General features: G+C 39.4%; 1 long non-coding RNA gene across 1 annotated transcript in view; it reads right to left on the reverse strand.

Annotated features, from left to right (window-relative positions):
* Positions 1-6,060: 6,060 nt before the first annotated feature.
* LOC117345804 overlaps positions 6,061-16,526 on the reverse strand; it is a 29,244-nt gene continuing 18,778 nt past the window's right edge. Inside the window, exons 2-3 of the long non-coding RNA XR_004536512.1 lie at positions 6,842-6,932; positions 6,061-6,708 (exon numbers count right to left, since the gene is read on the reverse strand). This is a non-coding gene — a long non-coding RNA (uncharacterized LOC117345804). The remainder of the gene's footprint in view (positions 6,709-6,841; positions 6,933-16,526) is intronic.

The raw sequence follows: 16,526 nt of genomic DNA on the forward strand, positions 1-16,526 counted from the left end.
AAAATGGTAGGACGCGCATGATCACTAAAAAAAACGTGTTCCCTGATCCGTCCCGGTTTTTTTTAGTGCGCATGCGCGGGTTTACGTCACCAAACTCGGCAACTTGGACAACAATCGCGCTTATGCTCAAGCCGCCGCCACGAATCCTCTCTCGAACCGCACCAGGATCGAGAGAGGAGCTGTGGCGGGGGCTTGAGCATAAGCGCCATTGTTGTCCCCCTACCTAGCTGCGAGGCTGCGGCGGCCTTCCTCACGGTTTCACGGTGCTTGGTCCGCCAAACAATTCCTGCCGTTGACCAAATTTGCCCCACCGTTCCTTCCCTTCCTCCATCAGGTACAGTTCAGCTCCGCCTATGTTAAAAGCAGCTGCTTTGAAATTGGAGCCCTGCCGCCACCGTAACAAGTTCCCTCTGCCGCGGTCCCATATGTCAGAGAAGGGGCGGGACCAAGGCAGAGGGGAAAGTGCTACGGCAGTGGCAGGGTTCCGATTTCGACGCGGCTGCTTTTAACATTGGTGGAGCTGCACTGCACCTGATGGAGGGAGGGAAGGAAAGGTGGTTGTGCGCTGTTGAGCCCCTCTGCACGGGCCCAAACCAAAAAAGGAGCCAGGACTCTTCCCAACCCGGCGCCGCCAGACCCGACAAAACGGCCCTACACTCACAGACCCGCGAGCAGGGTTGCCATGGAAACCTAACCGGAATTACATGCAGTCGCGCAAGGGTCAGTGAGAGGGGATCAGGAGCTAAAGAGAGATTGAAAAAAACAAACAAACAACAGTGCACAAGTAGAGAGAGACACACAGACAGTCACAGAAGGACAGGGGGCTAAAGACACAGATTGAAAAAATAACAAAACACAGAGGACAAGGAGAGAGAGTGACACAGACACTCACAGAAGGACAGGGGGCTAAAGAGACAGATTGAAAAAATAACAAAACACAGAGGACAAGGAGAGAGAGACACAGGAAAAAAAAATGATAAACAGACATACAGCAGCCAAGGAGACAGACATACTTACATACAGCGTCCAAGTAGACAGACAGAGAGACAGCAAAAAAATACAAACAGCCAAGGAGACAAACAGAAAAAAATAAAAATTACAATGCCCAAGGATAAATTCAGGAAAAAAAACCTTCCAGACATACAGTGGCCAAGGAGTTAGACTGAAAAAAAGGCATACAGACATACAGCAGCCAATGAGACAGACAGACTGACAGCGACCAAGTAGACAATCAGCAAAAAAACACAAACAAACACACAAAGCAAAAAATTAGAAACATACAGCGGCCAAGGAGACAGGCATGCAACAAATAGGAAAAATAAAAAAACTTTTAATAAATCAACCATACATGAAGAAGGAATTAAAAAAAAAGGGAAAAGACACCTACAGGGAAACACAGGATCAAGAGCATACAGAGAAAACAGAAGTTTGCAGGAATCAGGAACATATAGAGAAAGGAGAGCAGAGACCCCTGCAAGAAGAGAAAAATAGCAAAGAGACTGGGGATGAGAAAGAGAGCAGAGATGCTTGCAGGGAGAAAAAGCTAAGCAGTAATGTTACAGCTTGAGAGTGCAGACTGAGGAAGAAAGCAGAGATAGCGCTACACAGGGAAATGGAGGGAGGAAAGAGACAGAAAGAAAAATACAGACAGACATAAATTCTAGCACCCGTTAATGTAACGGGCTTAACGACTAGTTCTTTATATAATATTTAAGAATAAAATAATACTCAGTCAAGCACCTTGTGTATGCTAGAAGGTAAACTACATACATTAACACCTTGTTCTTACAAAATTAGCCTTGAAGAAACCGTTGGAAACACATGGGTGAAACATGTCGGTATATCTCCCCCATCTGATTTAAGACCATACAGCTAAGTACTTATTGTACAAACAATTAAATAGAACGTTATAAATTATGAAAAGCTGATGATTTGAGGCATAAAGCCACCCACTATGAGTGAACGCTGAGTGGGAGGTGGCGTCGCTGAGAATCGAGGATAAGATTACTTATGAAATTTTTGTAAGAACAAGGTGTTAATGTATGCAGTTTACCCACTTCATCTTAGTCATATTTTAAGTATCAAGCTTCCTAGAATATATAAGGACAATATTATTTTTCATTCAAGATGGATTACGTTAAAATTTATAGATGCTTTAACTCCTGTGCCGATGCAGCAAACCAGATGTCAATCCCAATGGTTGAATTCCAATATATAAATTGGCGAGTCTAAAATCCTCTGGAAACATTGGTTGCAGGCAGGCATGTGTACTCTAAATGATGTAATTTCGAATGGGAAAATGGTAGATTTATTACAGTTACAACAATCATTTGGTATATCAAAGTCTCAAGGTTATAAATGGTTGCAGTTGAAGCAGGCCATTCAGAAAGGGTTCCCTGATTGGCGCAACTTAAAAAATCAGTACAGCTTGCCGGGTCTATGTTTCCAGACAGATTTTCAAGGGCATCAGACTGCCAAGTGGTATAAATTAATATCTGAATATTTGGCGAAAAAACCTAAAACAAGCTTAAGAGACATTTGGAGTATAGAAACAAAGCAGCATATTTCTGCTACGCAATGGCCATGGATTTGGACTTGGAGAATAAGATGTACAGCATCAACATCTATGAGACAAACTTGGTTCTTTTTGTTATATAGAATATTTTGGATCCCAGTTCATTTACAAAAGTTGGATAATTCAAAGTCTAATAGATGCTGGCACTGTCAACTTGAACTAGGGACATTGGACCATCTGCTATTTTATTGTCCATTGATAATTTTTGGAAGTCAATTTGGGACAAAATTAATATGGTATTAGGTGTCTCTATTCCATTGTCTTATGACGTGGTTTTATTCGGGACATTGTTGAAACTTAATACTCCAATTGACAAACATCAAAACAGACTTCTTCTTATGACTGGGGTGGCCATGCAATTAATAACTAGAAATTGTTGTTTTTTTTTGTTTTTTTTTAATATTCTTTATTCATTTTCAAAATTACATTAAGTGTAAAATATATTCATTCACAGTAACAATAAATATATCACTTATAAACAATCATTGGTACATTATATAAATTTTTATTCCTTCCCCTTTCCCATCCCTCCCATCCATATCTTCCATTATTATATAATATATGTAATAATAAAAATACCCCATCCCTATATCCTGAACTGATAATTAAAAGGGAAATAATTTTACTTAATCCTTACAATATTTTGTTAATGGTTTCCACACATCCTGAAATTTCTTAAAGTATCCCCTTTGTAAAGCAATAAATCTTTCCATTTTATAGATATGGCATAAAGAATTCCACCAAAAGTTATAATTTAATCTCTTCCAATCCTTCCAATTATAAGTAATTTGCTGAATGGCAACCCCAGTCATTATTAGTAATAATTTATTGTTGTTAACAGAAATCTGACTTTTTGCTCTCATTTCCATACCAAATATCACAGTATCATAAGATAATGCCACTGGGTTATCTAATAAATTATTAATTTGGTCCCAAATTGATTTCCAAAAATTCATAATATATGGGCAATGAAACAATAAATGATCTAAAGTTCCTACTTCTAGATGACAATGCCAGCATCTATTAGACAAAGAACTATCTAATTTTTGCAACCTAACAGGGGTCCATAACGCTCTATGTAACAGAAAAAACCAAGTTTGTCTCATAGATGCAGACACCATACATTTCATCCTCAAAGACCAAATTCGTGGCTATTGAGATGCAGTAATTTCATGCTTAATCTCAATGCTCCAAATATCTCTTAAACCAGTTTTTAATTTCTTTTTAGTAAATCCACTTAATATTTTATACCACTGGGCGGCCTGGTGACCCAAGAAGTCTGTCTGAAAACAAAGAAACTCCATACTATAATGATTATTAAGGTTTTTCCAATCAGGGAACCCCGCCTGAATGGTATGCTTCAGTTGCAACCATCTAAAATTTTCTGATTTATTAAGTCCAAACTTATGCTGCAACTGTGAAAATTCAAGCATAGCACCATTAGAAATAACATCATCCAATATACGTATTCCTGCTATCATCCAATGCTTCCAGACTAGCCTTTCTCCGCCAATTTGAATCTTGGAGTTTACACATATAGATTGACTTGTAGATTTGTAAATTGGAATAGTCGTTAAATTGCTTACATACCGTAAAGTTTTCCATGTATCGCCTAGTATTCTGTTGGCCTTACTGTAACTAGGCATTTTGATACTGAGCATATCCAGAATAACTAGAAATTGGAAAAATTGGGATAGGTTGAATTTTTCTTTTTGGTGGGAAACATTGTGTTTATACTATAGATATGAAAGGATGATAGCAGAACAATCTGGAAATAGTAAAAGGTTCAGAGAGATTTGGAGTAGAGAATGACACGGTGGCTGTTACCCGCGGCTAGCCGCGGGTAATCCACCAAAATGGGGGATAGAAAAGAAGTGGTCGCCATGGGTACGGGGAGAAGGCCATTCACTGCCCTGTGGAGCGGTGAATGGCCTTGTCTCCGCAGTGAATGGAGGGAACGCACGCAGTCACCGATCGCGCTTCCTCCCTCCATACTGATAGCCACCACCGCCCAATCACCACCACCGCCCAATCACCGCCACCGCCCAAGCATCTCCCTCCCTCCTGATCCTGTTCGCCACCGCCACTGCCTGAGCCAAATCGCCGCTGCCACCGCCTGAGCATCTCTCTCCCTGCTCCTTACCTTCGCAGCAGGCAATTTCTCTAAAAATGCTTCCTACCAGCAGTCAGAATGTTGAAATTGTGTGTGGCTGCCCTAGAGGTCATCTCTGATGCAACCGGAAGTTGCATCAGAAATTACCTTTCTTGCAGCCACACGCAATTTCATGCTCTGGCTGCTGGTAGGAAGCACTTTTAAGAGAAATTGCCTACGGCGAAGGTAAGGAGCAGGGAGGGAAAAAGGGAGGAAAGGTAGGGTAGAAAGAACAGATGCTGAAGGGAACTAGGGAAGGTGGGGTGGGGAGGAACACATGCTGAAGGGAACTGGGGAAGGTGGGGTGCAGATGAACAGACACTGAAGGGAACTGGGAAAGGTGGGGTGCGGAGGAACAGATGCTGAAGGGAACTGGGGAAGGTGGGGTGGGGAGGAACAGATGCTGAAGGGAACTGGGGAAGGTGGGGTGCGGAGAAACAGACGCTGAAGTGAAATGGGGAAGAGAGAGATTCCAGATTATGGGGGGAGCGGAGGGAAGAAGATGGGTGGCAGACCAATTGGGGTGGTGGTGGGGGTGGAGGGAGAGATGGAAGAGAGAGGCACAGTAACAGAGCTTATGCAAGAGACAGAGAAGGCAGACAGTGGATGGAAGGAAATGAATGATGAGATGAGGAAAGCAGAAACCAGACAACAAAGGTAGAAAAAAAAATTATATTTATTTATTTATTTATTTTACTTTAGGATAAAGTAGTATATTAGTTGTGTTGATAAAAATTTATAAACAAAGCCCTGCCAGCTGAACATCTCTTTCTCTAGTTCAGCAGCCAGAACTTTGATTTATAAGGAAGGAATAAGCTAAATATTGCAGTACTGAGGCTTGAATGGATGCTGCGGGGATGGGGCGGGGTCAGTGGTTGCAGGGACAGTAGTCGCGGGGACGGTGCGGGGACAGGGTTGGTGGTCATGAGGACAGCACAGTGAGGAGGACAAATTTTTTCCCCGTGTCATTCTCTAATTTGGAGTCCATTGGAGGTATTTGTCAAGCAATAGAAAGATTAAATCCTTAGTTCCTGGATTTATTTGATTTTTACACACATCCAGGTAAGGAGGGAGGGAAAGGGAGGGGGAGGGGGTAATTTGTTTCAGATGTTTGCATGAATTTAAGGGCTCCTTTTACAAAGGTGCATTAGGGTCTTAACACGCGGAATAGCATGCGCTAAATTGTCACATGCGCTAGATTTTAACGCCAGCATTGAGCTGGCGTTAGTTCTAGAAGCGTAGCGCAAGTTTATTGTGCGCTAAAATCCTGCATGTGCTAAAAACGCTAGCACACCTTAGTAAAAGGAGCCCTGAGTGTTGTTATTTGTTATTATTGTGTGTATAATTGTTACACTTTTTATAAGTTTTGAAAATCAATAAAGATTTATAAAAAAATTTTAAAAACCTGTTTCAATTATCGGCATTTGGACGACCTGTCTTTTAGGTCATCCAAGTACCGATTTAGGCATGTTTTTAGATGTATTTCCATTTCAATTACGAACCTCATAGTGTTTGAGTGGTTGTCTTTATTGAACGTATCTTTCCTATTAGAAAAATGGAGTTCTTTTTGTCTATTATATTTTTGTTGTAAACTGCCTAGATCTGATGAAGAGTAATGGTATATCAAGTTATTTTAATAAACATAAATGTAAACACACTGGACTGAGAATTTCAATGTATTGTCCACAAAAGATTGTTTTGCTGAGTGATGACTCTGAACTCAGAACCTATCGTGTTGTACCTGTAGCTGGGATTAATTTTCCTTATGTGCATCACTTTGCACTTGTCCACTTTAAATTTCATCTGTCATTTAAATGCCTGGTCTCACAGGATCCTTCTGTACAATAATGTTGTGTCATGACAGTGAGCAGGCTCTGAGGTGAGTAATCATCAAGATGGGAAAATTATTTCAGTCTCCGGGGAGAGCTCAGCTCAGTGAGGTGATGTTCCTGTACAATCCCAGCTTCCATTGTTCCATGGGCTGTAAGACAAAGGGTTAAATAAATGTTTTGAAAAGATAAGGTCCCCCTTGTTGACAGCAAGCAGGCTCCAGTGGTCCAGGCAGGATCTCTGAGCTCGATGATAAATTGGGAACATTTTCAAAATGAAATCACCATGAAAGAAGAAGGTTGCTGGTGCCACCATTGACAGCAAGGAAGGAATTTGGAGGTGCTTTAGGATTCCCACATTCTGGGAGATTTTATCCTGGAAAAGAAAACCAAAAAGGAAAGTGATTCTCAGTCCAATTAGTTGAAGAAATTTCTCTCTGCCCTATTAACACTAGAATTACATATTTCATGGAACAATTTAAATGCATTGTAGAGTGACCCTGGCAAGCACAAATTCCAGTGTTCCAAACCTTCCTGCTCCCCTGTAAAATATTATGAAGAGTCAACCAAGAATTTGCAACGACTATCTCATGTTCATGAAGAACACTTTGTCTTCTCTGATAAGTGCCACTTACTATGGATGCCATTGTTTTGAAGTAGGAATTCAACTTTTAGCTTCCATTATTAGACAAATTGCACAGGAATTAATAGCGTTTACATCTATCTATATATTCAACCTGCCCCTACTGGAGTGGAGGCATGGCTTAGCGGTTAGAGCTGCTGCCTCAGTACCCTGAGGTGGTGGGTTTGATCCTAGTGCTGCTTCTTGTGATCCTGGGCAAGTCGCCCAGCCCTTTATTGCCCCATAGTTAGATTGTGAGCCCATTGGGACAGAGAAGTAAAATACTAGAGTACCTGATACTCTATGGTTTTGTGTTGGGTTTTTTTAAATCGTTATTCATTTTTAAAACTCACAATAAGTGTAACATAAAATACAATCATTTTATACTTTAACATCACTTAATATATCATCAAATTCTAACTCTCATCAAATATTCCCCCTCACTTATACCCAATAATTATTCATAAGCAAAAGAAATCATGAAATATTCCCCTCCCCTCACCCCACCCTGGACGTGTATGAACAAAAGAGAAAAAATTAATATTTATTCTATGCAGTAATTTCAATCTTTACAATATCTTGTTAATGGCTCCCAAATAACCTGAATTTTTTTAAAATTTCCCTACTGCATGGCAATTATCCTTTCCATTTTGAATATGTGACACAAAGAGTTCCACCAAAAGCTATAATTCAGCCTATCCCAATTTTTCCAATTATTCGTAATCTGTTGTATGGCAACCCCTGTCATAATAAGTAGAAGCTTATTGTTATTAGAGGATATTTGGCTTTTAGCCCTCATTGACATGCCAAACAATACGGTGTCATAGGATAATGCCACCGGATTATCTAACAAACTATTTATTTGACCCCATATTGATTTCCAGAAAGCAAGTATCAATGGACAATAGAATAACAAATGATGTTTTATTAACATCTATGTATATACTGTTTATAGAGAGAGAGGGGAGGGCACCTTCTGAAAACTTTTATGGCTTTTTAGAAGTGCTCGAGAAATAGATGATATATGTGGCAACGAGTAAGACTCATGTTTTGTACATTTTTCCAACTTGGATTTGTTGACCCAAGTGCATTTCTCATTACATTTCATCTTGATCTTAAAGATTGTTTCTTCTCCTGATGAAGGCACACCTGCCGAAACATGGCCGTGTCAAGAGTTTTATGTAATCAAGTTTGCCCCCTTATGAGCTGTGCTATTTTCTACGGTCGATTAAAGTTGATGTAGAATCCTGACTATTCACATGTCTCACTTTATTTGGGTTTCTGCTGTGAAAAATAGAGGAGGCCATTGCTAGCTGTGATTTTCTGTTTGGCATTGAAGATACAGGGTCAACGATTTAATATACTGCCTTCCTATGGTACAGCCAAAGCTGTTTTGTTTATTATATGCAGGTAATTTTTCTGTCTATAGTGGGCTCATAATCTATCCCCCTCTTTTACAAAGGTGCGCTAAGCTAAATGCTAACTCGTGCATGTTATCCTATGGACATTTTAACGATTAACGCACACGTTGATTTAGCGCATGCTAAATGTGCGCTAAAACACTTAGTGCGCCTTTGTAAAAGAGGGCCTATGTTTTTGAACCTGGGGCAATGAAGGGTTAAGTGATTTGCCCAGGGTCACAAAAAGCTGCAGTGAAAATTGAACCCAATTGCCCTCATTATAGGTATGTTCTTATGTCCATTGCACTAACCATTAGGCGACTCCTCCACCGTGGGGGGGAGGGGAGAACAAACACAGTGTACTGGCTCAAAGTAGTTTGCTGAATCGTATAGCTCCAGTGAAACATGGCTGAGACAAATTCAAAGGATTTATCCCCTGATGCAGGCAGTTTGCTGAAGCGTGGTTGCATTAGGTTTCCTTTAATGTTTTGCCATACTGCATTTCTGTGCACGCCTGTTATTGCACCTTAGTAGAATTTCGCTTTTTCTTGTTTCCAGCTTCCATACATAATGAGCGGCATTTCCAAAAGCCACTTACCTGGTGAAATGGCTTTTTATCCAGGTATATGGACTATTAAAACATTACAAAATAATAATAATTTATATATATATATATATATATATATATAAATGGCAAAAATCAGATCAGGATCGAGACCGGAGTGAGCCTTTGGCAATTTCAGGAGTTGGAAAGTAGGACTGGTGCTGAGCGGACTTCTGCAATCTGTGCCCCAAAATTGGCAGGGAGAAATGGAGATAAACTATATCTGCATTTAATCATGAAGAAGTGGAACCTGTGCAGGGCGCCAGATTTAGCTCTGGCCACCGTGACGGGCAACCGAATGGACCATACAGGTCCTTTATCTGTTGACATTTACTATGTTACTATGTAGCCCCCAAGCTCCTAGTTTGGGAATTATTTTTACACTTTTTCCATCAGATGTTTGCTGGCAGACCAAACTCAGCCATGATTGTGTAGAAGGATGTGAAGGGAGATTAGCAGCTGGTTTGTGCATGTTTAGACAGCTCTTGGACAATGCAACCCTTCTTTTCAAGGTGACAGGAACATACAGCTGCCTAATGGTTACAGAAGTGTCTATTCTTTGCATGTGACATTTATTGTGAAATCTCTGAGTAGGACTAGGAGACATGCAAGGCTTTCTCTTTCCCCCCTCCCCCCCTTATCAGGCAGCCCTGCTCAGTGTCCTGCTGTCAAGGACTCAAGTAATTTATGTCAGGATTGGAAGTGTTTACTTATCTGGCCGAGCCACGGCTCAGCTAAGATCAGCCAGACTGACTCCTTTGTGGCCCACCAGGTTCTTCCTGCCAGTGGGAAAACAGGGAGGTGAGTCCAGTCCGGCACCACCAGTACAAGTCTTGAAAAAGAATAACAGAAAACTGGTGTGATGACCCAGGAACCTGGCACCTCTGTGCTTTGCCTCATGCTGCTGGAAGAATACCAAGATCTTTCATTATCCACTATCCCTAAACAGTGCTAGAACATCAAGAAACGGTGAAGGGGCCTCTGTGATTTGTACACACGCAAACACAGGCATACATATATAAATAAGTATGCATACATGCGTAAACAACACAGAGGCTTGTGGTGGAAGTGCATTTTTTCATTTGGTTTCAAGGTGGGAATTTTTTTTTTCCTGATAGCTGCACATAATTTGCTAAAAAAAAACTTAATGCAATAAAAATTTAAATGATAAAAAAAAAATATATATATATATATATATATATATATATATATATACTAGCTGATGCCCCGGCGTTGCACGGGTATTTAATTATAGCAATAACACTGTAAATGGATTCAAATAAAGATACTTTATAGTGGTGAATGAAATTATTTTTTTACAGCTTTATAAAAAGTACAATATTCAAATTATAATGTGAAATATTTGACAAAATGAATACAATACAACTAACACAAAACTTGATTATAAACAACATTTTTAGTTTCACCTCCAGGAGCAAGAACACATAAATTCTTGGGTGAAGAGATCCCCAGAACATATCACCCCAGGTAGTGAGGGATCTGCATACCAAGTTTCGTTCAAATCGGTCAAGCCGTTTTTGAAGTACTGTGAGAATGGCAGCTTTTTACTTTTTTTCCATTGACATGAATGGGTGAAATTTGATGTTCTGTTTGTAGCTCCGCCCACGTGTGCAGGTGGGCCACGAGACCCCCAGAACATATCACCCCAGGTAGTGAGGGATCTGCATACCAAGTTTCGTTCAAATTGGTCAAGCCGTTTTTGCGTGATCGCGGCACATACACACACACACACATACATACATACACACATACATACCTCCTATTTTATATATATAGAAGAATATAAGATATATATATCAAATGAATGAAATTTCAGAACCTATCTTGGATAAAACTGTGTGGTTGCCATGTTAGTCCACTATAGAGTTACTAAATAGAAATTCTTTTTAAAAAAAACAATAAGATGATAAGATGATACCTTTTTTTTGGACTAAATACATATTTGGCCTAATTCTATAAGACACTAAAAATTGTGTGCAGAGATTTGGCCACTCACCCAATTTCCATGTGCAATTAATTGAATAACAAGCTAATTAGTGCTGGTAATTGGGCATTACTAATCAATTAGTGGCACTGATTGGCATTAATTAAAATTTACACACACGTTTTTAGGCACCAGGATCCACGCATAAAATTTCTGTGTGGATCCCAAAAGCCCAGTGCTGCTCCTTGTGACTCTGGGCATGTCTCTTAACATTCCATTGCCCCAGGTACAAAGCAAACCGATTGTGTATCGATTGGTTTGCAACCCCTTTGCGACCAGATTTCCCTCGGGCCCCATTCACTAACCTCTCCTGCGATCCGCTTTGAATCTGTGCATGCAAATGAGGTGAAACGCATGCAAAGTATGCAGGGATGCGATTCACAACACAAAATTTCACATCCGACTGGGCTGAAGAAGCGACTGCTTGGGACCAGTCGAGAACGCCTTTCCGACTCTGGAAGCCCTGCTCGCCGCCCTCTCCTACCTGCTCGCCATGAATCGCCGCATTGCTGCCCCGGTTTTCTCCTGCCCTTCTTCCCTGAATCTCTCCTGCCCTTCCCCGAATCTCTCCTGCCTGCTCGCCGCATCGCTGCCCCGGTTTTCTCTTGCCCTGCTTCCCCAAATCTCTCCTGCCCTTCCCCACCCTGCGAGCCCTTGGTTTTAACCCGTGGTTTTAAAGCGGATTAAAACCATGGACTCACAGGGCTAAAAACTAATAATAAAAGTTAAAGTTAAGAAAAAAAAAGATTGCAGCTCTGACGGGCATACGCAGACCATCTACAAATGGTCTGCGCATACGTGGGGACCACACATAAGCGATCCGTGCCGGCAGCATTCCTCCGATCGCTCCCATCTGCATATTTTAGTTTGCTGAATTTGTCGGACATGCCCTGATCGGGCCCGATTGGGCAGGTTGGTGTATCTGGCCCATTGTGAGCTCACCAGGACAGATAGGGAGAAATACTTGAGTACCTGAATGTAAACTGCTTAGGCTATACGTGGTATATAAATACTAAAATAAATAAGAATTGAATCTATTTTGATTAGCTTGGGAAGTCAATACCCTCTTCTTCAGGTCAGAAATGAGCACATTTGCTCACTGCTCATTTCTGGCCTGAAGAATGAAGCCTTTATCTTCGAAAACTAGTCAAAATATGTATAAAGTTAGTCCATTAAAAATATATATCTTATGTTTGTTTGTTTTTTTTGTTTTTTAATTTCTATTTATTAACTTTAAAGTGAACTAACATGGCAACTGCACTATTTTATCCAAGATAGGTTCTGAATTCTTTCATTTGACTTGTTTTGGTTTTGTTTTGCTTTGGGGGGTTTTCATTTTCATTTTCCTTTTATTAAGTTTTGTTTTTAGCAAATTGTTTGCAAATAGCATGAAAATTAATTTCATTGGGTGTTTTTGATAGTTCACTGTGGCCCCCTTTTTATCAAGCTGTGTTAGGGGTTATTTTAATCGTGGGACGCTGCAATAAAAGTTCTGACTCTCATAGGAATTCTATGAGTGTCAGAGTTTTTACCTCAGCAGCCTGTGATTTAAAAAAAAAAAAGACTCTAACACAGCTTGATAAAAAGGGGGTCTGTATATTTTAGTTTGTATCAAAATGAATGACATCCTGAGCTAGTGTCACCTTAGAGTAGACTAAGGGCTCTTTTTACGAAGCCGCGTTAGCACACGTGACTTTTAATCACACGCTAACCCCCCGCGCTAGCCCAAAAACTACCGCCTGCTCATCCGGCAGTTTAGCGCGCACTATTACGCAGCTTCATAAAAGGAGCCTTAACTCATTTTCCGCATTCAAACAGTGCAGCAAAGCAACAGCTCAATATTTTGAAACATTAAGGGGTCCTTTTACTAAGGCGCACTAACCGATTTACTGCGCGTTAAATTGGTTAGCGCACCTTAGTAAAAGGATCCCTAAATCACAGTTCAGAAAATACCTTCACCAAAGACAAATCTAAGGGAAGCGGTCCCTTGATATATCCCTCCTCAAACAAATTTTGAATGGCTCCAAATTTATGATTTTTTGGAAAACAGAAAGTGTAAAAAAAACAGCCTCAGATTTCTATACTCATCTTAAAACATTGCAAATGTTTTCCTAAATTATTCGCCATGAACAAAAAGATTCTTTTCCCTTGTTTGGGTTTTTTTCCATTAAAAATTTCAGTATCTATTTTGAAAATCAATAAAATATTTGAACTTTAAAAAAAAAAAAAAATCAGTATTGCAAAAGGACTTCGAGGGGAATGAGGGAAAGCAGTTTTCACAGTGGCTGTTCAAGCAGGGAAGATTTATAATAACCCTATACAGCATTTGCTGCAATAAAAAAATATTAAAAACAAACTAACAGGTAATGTTTAAACAATTTCAGCAGCTGCTGTTTTATAGTACAATCCTGTCTGGCACTGCTGTATCTGTCCTAACCTTGAGAAGTGATAGCAAACTCAGTTTTGCCTTATGACCTCTGACTCCTGACCCTCCAATCCTGAAAAGCCTTGGAGAAGACCAATCCAATAGACATTAAAGTCTTACCTCTGAGAAAAATTCTGATTCTAGAACCACACGGACTGAACAATCAGATAGACTGGCATGTTTTTTTCTAATTAGTTTTTTTTTTTTTCTAATCAGTTTTTTCACAACATTTTGCATCTCCCATCTATGAGTCATTCCATTTAGGATATATGTCAAGATTACAATGGTGACTACTTTTTTGTCGTCACTTCCCTTTTCAATGAGAGAGATTTCATTGGCCAAAATGTTCTCGATATTTTGTCCAAGTTTACATGCTATTATTCACAGATAACATTTGCCATTGTTTAAATATACATTTACGCTGATTGAATGGATATCTAGCATATGCAGCTATAGATATATTTACAAGGTTAATACACCAGCGTTCGTCAATAGTGAATACGTCACTTATATTGACGTCATGAGCATTTTGATTGGCTGTAGATTCTCAGCGTTCAGTTTAAATACAAGCGCCATTTTATTTAAAAATTCATGAAAGCAGAGTGAGTAGCAGCTTTACGAATAGCAAGTACTATTATTCAGTTAAATTGATCCATAAAGCATTCCTTGGAGAAAGCATTAAGGTTCGTTACTGCTGAGATATACAGTATATAATTTTAAATGCGGTTTATACAGTATATTTTATTCAACAGCTTGGCTCATCTATACGCTAACAAAGTGGGTATTCAGTGCATGTAGACTACTTTAACATATGACTTGGCCGCAAGTTGCAGTTAGATCTTTAAGGCTAATATATCAGCGTGTAGTGAATTAAAGTTCAAAAAATTTTGATATTTACATCAATGTTACTAGTGTCCTGATCGGCTGTATAAATTTCAGCGTTTGGTTTAAACACCAGCACCATTTTAGTTAAAAGTTTATGACAACAAAATGCATAGCAGCTCTATTGATGGCAAGCACTATCGATAAGTTAAATCTGTTTTTTGCTGCCGAGACACACAGCATATTACACGTTATTTACAATTATTCCAGCCGACAAGAATTCACACAGTACGTTTCATTGAACAATTTGACCTACAATTATATTTCAATAAATGAGCAGTTGATTCTGTTTGTAGTTACTTTTAAAATTTAAAATTTTAAATATCAGTCCAATGATTTGTTTAGTAAAATATTGATATAATGTCTTTCTTTTCTTCTTTTGTTTAAAGTGATGAGCAACTTTTGAATCTTAACTGGCAAACCAATAAGCCCTATCATTACCCTTGAAGAAGCCCATTGGTGCGAAACGGACTGGGCCTCTGTCGGGTCACTAAGATAAGTGCTTAACAATATTTCACAGATAAGCAAGATGGTAGAGGAGGAGGTGGTAGAGGAGGTGGTAGAGCAGAGTACGACTTTGGGGTTCAAAAGGGGATTGGACGAGTTCATGAAGGAAAAGGGGATCCATGGGTACAATTAGAGGGTTACTATACAGTACAGAAGGCTGTAAATTAATAGAGTAGTAGAGAAATAGATCACTACAGGTCATTGACCTGGGGGGCCACCGCGGGAGCGGACTGCTGGGAGTGATGGACCTATGGTCTGACTCAGCAGAGGCAATGCTTATGTACTTATGTGCTTAATTAGTTGAATTTTGATTATACAGTTGCTGGTCATTTAATGCTCATTAACAAGAAGAACAATTCAATATTTAATCACTATATTATTTAGTTTAAAAGTTAATCGCAAAATGAAAATGTTATAAAAAGTTTAAAACAAAAAATTTTATTAAACATTCAAGGGTTTTTGACCAGTGATGATACCCAACCCCAAAAAGATTGTGACTTATTGATTGCACTCTTGGGGTATTTTGAGGTCTTTTATCCCTTGATTTAAATTACATTATATACAACATTAGTGTTACATGACTATAGTAATGTCATCCACATAAATGTAGAACTTGAGCTTTAAACTTTGCAACAAATTTCCCAAGGAAGCAAGATAAATATTAAACAAAGTGGGGGACAGAGGTGAACCCTGCAGGACCCCACAGGAGTTTTCCCAATGATAAAACAAGGTATCTTCTTTAAACACTTGGTACGATCTTTTACCCAGGAAGCCACGAAACCAGTTCAAGACATTACTTGCGACTCCAATGGATTCCAAACAATCCAACAAAATAGTATGATATACCAGATCAAAAGCGCTGCTCAGATTTAGCTGCAGAATTAACGCACTTGAACCTTGACTGAATAATGAATGCAAATAATCAAACAGAGAGGCCATGATTGTTTCGGTACTAAATCCTGACCGAAAACCAGATTGATTCTCATGCAAAATGCTAAACTTATCCAAGTATGTAACTAATTCAGCATTTACCAAACCTTCCTGTATCTTAGTAGCCAGAGGAATACTGGCAATAAGTCTAAAATTAGATTCAATGCTGGATGATTCTTTAGCGTTTTTTAAAACTGGTGTAATCACAATTTGACCCTGTTCCTCGGGAAACTTCCCTATGGATAATAAGAAATTAATCCACATCAACAATTTGGCCTTAAAGTTGACCGGGGCAACTTTCATAACATTTGGAGAACAGCTGTCAAGTCTACAGTATGAGTTAACATACTTATTGTAGAACTTACTAAAGGTTTGCCAGTCAACAGATGTAAAATTATTCCAACTCAGATCTACTCTGGGTGCATCTGCCCCTTGGAGGATGGGAAAACACCAATGATGATTAATAGGATCAACTAACGTAAGCCTCAGTTTTTGAATTTTGGTATTAAAAAAATCAGCCAAACTATCAGCAGATAAAATAGATTCTTTGGCAGCAACAGTACATGCTTAGTCTAAATCATAAAGATTATTGACT

Source organism: Geotrypetes seraphini, chromosome 11, assembly GCF_902459505.1.
Source record: "Geotrypetes seraphini chromosome 11, aGeoSer1.1, whole genome shotgun sequence".
Lineage (NCBI taxonomy): Eukaryota > Metazoa > Chordata > Amphibia > Gymnophiona > Dermophiidae > Geotrypetes > Geotrypetes seraphini.